This window comes from Hemiscyllium ocellatum, unplaced genomic scaffold (assembly GCF_020745735.1).
Source record: "Hemiscyllium ocellatum isolate sHemOce1 unplaced genomic scaffold, sHemOce1.pat.X.cur. scaffold_101_pat_ctg1, whole genome shotgun sequence".
NCBI lineage: Eukaryota > Metazoa > Chordata > Chondrichthyes > Orectolobiformes > Hemiscylliidae > Hemiscyllium > Hemiscyllium ocellatum.
In genome coordinates this window covers 2,660,811-2,668,345 of record NW_026867640.1, presented here as the reverse complement: position 1 = coordinate 2,668,345, position 7,535 = coordinate 2,660,811, and positions in this window count along the sequence as shown.

Below are 7,535 nucleotides of genomic sequence, written 5' to 3'. Positions count from 1 at the left end.
CAACTGATTGCTCTCATTTTCCACCTCAGCCCAAGAATGTGCAAATATGTGGATTGGCCATGGTGTTCAGGATGTGCGGGCCAGGTGAGTTTCTTATGAGAAATACAAGATTATACGGCTATGTTAAGGGCTGTGCCAGACTGGGATTCTCTTCAGAGGGCCGGATAGCCTGTTCCACACGGTAACGATTCTATTCAGATCTTCCAAAAGTCCTGTCCTCTATTCTTGTCTCATCCTCAATATTCAGGTTATCTCTGTAAAATGCTGCAGCCTTGCCTCTGTCAGCTCTTACAGTCGTTACAAAGCTTTATTTGAGTGTCACCTCTTTTTGCCCTGACAATTTTTCTTATGACCGTAACTGTAAATCATTCGTTGCAACACTCTTAATTATTGTTATCTACTGGTCCTCCTAGAACCATTTATATGTCTTCAAAAGCTCACCCGGATTGTCTCAACTTTGACACTCATGTCCTCCAATCTGCTCTGTATCAAACACCAAATCATGTCTTGATAAATCTCATTGTGATAAGCTACCTGTCGCCCTCCAACACGGATGATCTGTATAAGCTCGTCCCAGACCTATTGCATACCATGAATCTCTAATCTCCTCCACTCCCCATAACATGTTTGCTGTGACCTCCTCCAGAGCCTCTTCCACTCTCCGTAACACTGTCTGCATCAGTGTAATCTTCTTCAATAAATACAACGTTTCCTTTCCATGTAAACCTTTACTGCAGTTCCTATCCTGGAGCTCCTTCTACCAGAACAACCTTCCGTGACTGTGAACTGACCTTCAGTCGCGATATTGCTCCTTAACTGTGGAACCTTCTTCATGAAAACTACTTCAGTCTCTTCCAACGTGCCTATTTGTTTAATCTCTTCTTGACCGAAAACCTTGCCCATCTTTGACTTTTCCAGGCCACTCAACCCTCACTGTCTCGAACAAATCCTACCCGAGAAACTGCTCTGTCTCGGTAATCTGCTCCATCTCCTCAAGTATCAATAAAGTGCTGCAGCTCCTATTGCCCTCCCTTCTTACATAGCCTCTTTCCGTCCCAAAAGCACCTTCAGTCTCTGGACACACTACAATTATCTCGATCTGTGTAGTCCTCTTTGGACCCTGTCATACTCTCGATCAGTCGAAGCTAGTCCATTGTATGTGACTTTTTTAAACCGTTTCCGAGACGACTCGCTATCAATGTAAAATCTTTCAGTCGCTACACCCACTCTGGTCACGTAAGCTCCTCCAGTCTCTACATTCATCGACTGGTCTCCATATAATATCTCGCTCTCTCCCGTATCTGTGGGAACGCCTGCCTCCTCTTCAACCATACTTACCGCAGGAACATCCGCTTGTTTGTGCAATGTTCCCTTATCTGTGAAACCAAGGTTGCTTTCCCCAACTCCGGGAAATCTGTGGGATGCCATATTCTCCATATCTAAGTAACCTCCTGAAGCTAAGTCTTCCTATATTTATAACCATCTTTATTGATGACGGTCCTCCATTTGTCTATTTGTTCCTCCAGTAGACACAACTGTTTTTATCTCTGTAATCAGCTCTGTTTAATGGAACACTCCCTGATTGCGTACACCAGCCCTGTCCTACAAATATTATTATCCCTGCAAACTGCTATATCACTCCCTTTCACCCCATCTCCATGAACTCTGGCCGACCCCACTGCTCTGCACAGTTATATGACCTCCAGTGACTCTATGATCGTTCCTCCATTTCATATCATCTCCAGCAGCAACAGCCCTCCCAAAGTGGGTCATCTGCTTCAGATGAGACCATCGATGTGTCCGCAACTCTATCCATTGCAGAAAACTCTTCTCAAGTTTGAAATTTCGTGCAGACTACATACTTTCCAATTTTCTGAATCAACCTCCTGTTATAGCAATTCTTCTCTTCGTATGAAATCATCCAATACTTAAAACCTACCTAACTCTGTAAAAGCATCCAATCCCCAAAACATATCCGTACTACGAAAACTTGGAATGTTACTACGTACATTTCTCCTGCTCCACCCTCCTTCATCAGCATGAACACAAATAACTACTGTAGCCTCTTGTTTTCTTCAGAAACACTCCTGAGGTCTGCAAAACCCTCCAGCCTTGCTATTGCTCCCTATCTTTGTAAGCTCCATCACTCTCTCAAGAACTTCTGGGGATCATTTAAGAGGAAATAAAAGTAGTAGAGCCCGGGCCAAATTACGGATGTAGGAGGATTGCGAACCTGGAGGATGGTACATATGTAGGAACAGACGTCGATCCTGCAGGAGTTTATAGTTGCTGGAATTATAGAGCTTGCAGGATAGGAATGAAAATGTGTTGTGGAATCTGTTAAATGTTATCATTTGTACCACTGATTTCATTTTTCTGATTGGACCATGCGTTTTAGCAAGAAACTAATTTGGAGATTAGATTAGACTTACAGTGTGGAAACAGGCCCTTCGGTCCAATAAGTCCACACCGACCTGCCACCCACTCATACAACTAAATTTACCCCTTACCGAACACTACGGGCAATTAACCATGGCCAATTCACCTGACGCGCACATCTTTGGACTGTGGGAGGAAACACACGCAGACACGGGGAGAAGGGCAAACTCCACATAGTCAGTCCCCTGAGTCAGGAATTGAACCCTGGTCTCAGGCGCTGTGAGGCAGCAGTGCTAACCACTGTACCACAGTGCCGCCCATTCGCATGCAAACTCACAGCCTGAAATCTTATTGATCGGATTCCAGAGCGCCAGCAAATCTCCTAAACTTGGTAACATCGTACAACCATGAACACTCCGGTATCTATGTGACCTTGACTCAAATTTTTAACCCCACTCTCACTGAAACTCTCACTCTCTGCATTTGTAACAAGACAGTTGAATTGACAGCATCAACTGAAGAGAACGAATATGACCAATTGTGATAAGGAGCATGTCGCTGCAGAATGGCCATGGATGGGAAGTGAAGATATAACTGTTGTCTGGAGTTCAGCAGAAGAGTCAAAAGGCTAAACAAGGTCTCGTACGGTAAGGACGAATCTACGACGTTAACATGTTGGTGAGAGTACCAATTAAATCTGAAGTTCAAAACGTGGAGTCTATTTGGGTGCAGCCAAGAAAGAGAAAATTACAGCCACCGTGAGCAGGAGTTTGGTACATGCATTAATCATAATAATCTTATAATCATCGTTAAGACCATAAATTGAATGTACTTGAAGCAAGGGCAATGCATTACCTGTGTATGATAGCAGTCTCCACCCCGCCGGGATATATAAGGAGTATCAGGGCTGTAATGGATGGAAACCTGGCCTGCTTATAAAATGGTTTTCTTTAATAACACTGAAGGAGCCAATAAGGGAATAGACAATTCTAAATCAAATATTGCATAATGAGAAATATCTAATAATCTCAATGTACAGAATGGTTGTGACAGCCGAGAATGAAAGTATTATGCATGTTTTACTGAGTTTGAAACGGATTTAGTGAAGACCAGGAGATATGGATCATGAATTAGGCCATTTCGCCCAATGAGTATATTCCACAATTCAATGTAACTCCAGATGATGTTCCACTGTACTTTCCTGCTTTTTCAAAGTAACCCTTGTTTCACAGATTAACTAAGGTCTGACCATCTCAGTTACACAGTCATAGACTCACTGAGATGTACAGTACAAAAACAGAATAGTCGGTACAACTCGTCCATGCCGATCCAATATCCTAATCCAATCTAGTCACTCCTGTCAGCTTCTTGCCCATATCGCTCCAAAACGCTTCATATTCATGTATCCTGATGCCTTTTCGATGTTGCAACGGTACTAGACGCAACCACTTCCTCTGGCAAATCATTCCATACATGTACCACTCTGAGTCAAAAAAATGCCTTATTGGTCTATTTTGTATATTTCCCCTCTTACCCCCTATTTATGCTCTCGAGTTCTGGACTCTTCCACCATAGCAAACGGACATTTTCAATTAATCCTATGAATTTAATTAACCAACCTCGCCAGTCTCCCTGTAAGGAAGGCTTTCAGGATGAGATTCCTGAATCCGATTAAATGCATGTTAAAATAGGGCAAATGTAGCATTGTCTCATCAGTGGAGGTCATAACTGGCAAACCTGTCAGAATTTGTTGAAAAGGTAGCGAGCAATCTAGGTCAAGGAGAGCCAGTGGATGTTATCTAGCTGGACTTGCAGCACACATTCGAAAAGTAGATGTACAGCAGACTGCTGATTAAGATAAGAGCACGTTTTTTAACAAGCTAGAACCAGGTTTGATCGAAGATTGGCTGTCTGTCAGAAGTTCGAGCGTGCGGATAAAAGTGTCCTTTTCACGATGGAAGGTAGTGGTAACGGTTGGTTCTCAAAGGTCAGTTTAAGGTCTACAACTTCGCATTTTTCACAGTAATGCCCGTTATGAAGGAACTCAGGGCAATCTGTCTCCGTTTGCGGATTTGAAGCTCACACTTCAATTGCGTTGTCTGAGAAGAGATTAAACGCTTTTTTTGGTAAACATTTGAAAGATATCTCGAGAGTGTAACTTTAAAGGTTTTCTGCAATTTACACATTAATGAATCGAAACTGTCACTCACTCTAAAATATCAAAGATTGAAATGCAATCTCGGTTTGTTCAATTGATCTTTTCAGGTGTGTGACATATAAACGTTTGCTATAATATGTATGAGAGAAAGCATGCGTATGAGAGCGGGTCTGCGTGTATATGTTGGAGTTTGTATATATTTGTGCTTGGGTGTGCGTGAGAGAGTGTATACAATGTAGCTGGATAACCTCTCGTTTGCCAGGAATGCGAAGATTCGGCTGAGGCCATTGGTTTAGATGGACTATCAGCCTCTGCTCAGCCACTGTGGATTGTTGCATGTACCGAAGTCCCCCTTGAAGGATTGTCATTTGACCATCCGAGACCGAATGCCGCTGATTGATAAAGTGTTCCACTCTCCACCCTGGTGTGACCACATCTGGAGTATTGCATACAGTTCTGGCCAACACATTATAGGACGAATGTGGAAGATTTGGAAAAGGATCAGAGGTGATTCACTAAGATGTTGCCTATTATGGAGGGAAGGTCTTACCAGGAAAGGCTGAGGGACGTGAGGCTGTTTTCGTTAGAGATGAAGGGCGAGAGGCGGCTTAATTGTGACATATACAATAATTAGAGGGTTAGATAGGTTGGACTGTAACAGCATTGGAGCGACATACATACAGCAGATGTCAGAGGTAATTTATTTTCTCAGAGAGTTGGAGAGGGATGGAACACACTACCTGCAACAGTAGGAGACTCGCCAAATTGAAGATATTTACATGGAACTTTTATAGGCATGGACAAGAGTGGAATATTGCAGATTAGATGGGTTTCGTTTTGATTCACTGGTCGACTCAATATCGATGGTTGGAGCGAGTGCACTGCGCTGAAATTTTCTATGTTCTATGACTTGGAAGTAACGTCACTATCTGTGGATTGTTGCTTGGTGTCTATTCAGCTGTTTTCATAGTATCTGCTTGACTTCGCGAGCAGTATCCAATGACCCCATTGGCACCAAACCTGAAAACTGCACGAAAATTGACCACTCCTTTCAACTGGAAGGCACTGAAGTTCTCAGCTGAGGGCTCAATTTCTGGGCCACCACCAAAATGAAAACCGTTGCTCTTGCGGGAGACAGGAATGAATTCATCTGATGTATAAGACTCCGGGAATTCTTCGAATTTGTCAGCGCCGATCAAATGAGCCACCCGATGAACCAGAACATGCATCAGAAAGATTCATGCCGGAGTGTGCAAAGAAATAGTCGATTTGAACCGTTCTGGAGGGCTGTTGACCTGGATTGACATGTCTGCACAAAATGTCGGGTAATATATGAACACCAGATGCACCAGCTCCACTCACAAGGTAGAGCAAAACGACATCCAGTGACAAAACAACGCCATTCATTCTCTCAAAACTAGTCACAACATTATCATCAAACATGCATATATAGTGGGAACCATGATCATTCAAAATAGAACAGATTACTGCGACGAAGCGTACAGACAACTGAACAAACAGGATCACGTCAGGCAACTGCGGGTCGATCCGGTCAAGGAACAAACCCATGCACTGAACAGATCGATCAAAACTTTTCATTCAGTTTTTCAGAGATCCATACGTCTACTCATCTCAAGGGATTCTCGCGTAGGGGAATGCTACTGCCTTCGAAAGATACACAAAGCCAACACTCCTGCACATCTCATCCTGTCAGGCAACGGTTTCCTGTGGGTGACCCTCTCTGGCTATGTAGAAAATATCTTGAAAACAATTCTTTTCGAATCCCCAGTTTTTTTTCGCAGCACTATAATTGCTTAAAGGCGAGAAGTGGAGGCATAGGGAAAGCCTTATCGATAATGAGTTGCAGTCCGAGAGGAAAATGGCATAGTTTCTCGCTCCCAGGAATATCAGGAAAATGAAGGGATACCGTCAGTACCAACCCTTGACGGTCTGCTGTGGAGGTCATTACAGTTTCTCGCTGTTGCTGGTCTGAACTGCCGAGCGATGAGTTGAGCATCATGCACTGTTGTTATGAGTGTGTCCTTCAGCACCTTTTTGTGCCCATCGCATTCTTTCTCATCTGAACAGATCCTGTGTATGCGTAGTCCTTCTCGATAGAGGACGGCCTTTATCGCATGTTTACGCTGCCAGCATTATGACCTTATCTGTGAGTTTGTGATGAAAAATATAGAAAAGAAAGTTTTCAGGCTGAGGTATATTTGTATACAACTTCAGTTTGACCAGATATGGTGTAAGATGTGCAGTTCTCATTTCCATACGACAAGAAGAATGAGGAGAATTTGGAAATGGTACAGAAGAGGGTTGTCAGAGATTGTATGAATGAGAGTGTGAAAGGTATAACGAATCGTTAGACAGCCTTCGATTGGTTTTGCAAGAGTGTTGGAGGCTGAAGGCGTGCTGGAAAAGGCAAATGAAATTAAGAGAGACAGTCATAGTGTCGATAGTCAGAATCTATTTTCCAATGTGAAAGTGTCAATTACATTATTTTAAGCTGATAGTGTAAAGATTTAAACGAGGTGTACGAGTCATTTTTATTTCACGTTGAAGGTAGACGATGCTGACTGAAGTATTCGAAGTAGAAGTGTGAGCAAAGTTGTTTTGAAATGGCAGAGAGATAGATGGCCATGTGTAGGCAGATGGTATTAATTTAAAATGGCATAATGGTCAGCACAGCCATGATGGGCAGAAGGGTCTATACTGTTCAATTTTCTAATTTGCCAGCATCTATCCAGTCAAAGCCACTCTGAATCTTGACCATTACAGACAATTTCTCTCTCATTCTTTGAAACTCCAGTCGGTTCAAACTCAAATTATTCTCATTAGAAAATACCTCCATTCTCAAAATCAGGCGAGTGATCCGTCTCTGGCTTGTCTCCTGTTCAAGGATACCTTTGCTCAGGTCACAGTTTTAACAAGACATTCCTGCTTTTATTCGCCTTTCCCTATTTAATAAACGAAGCGTTTGATTTGACTTATG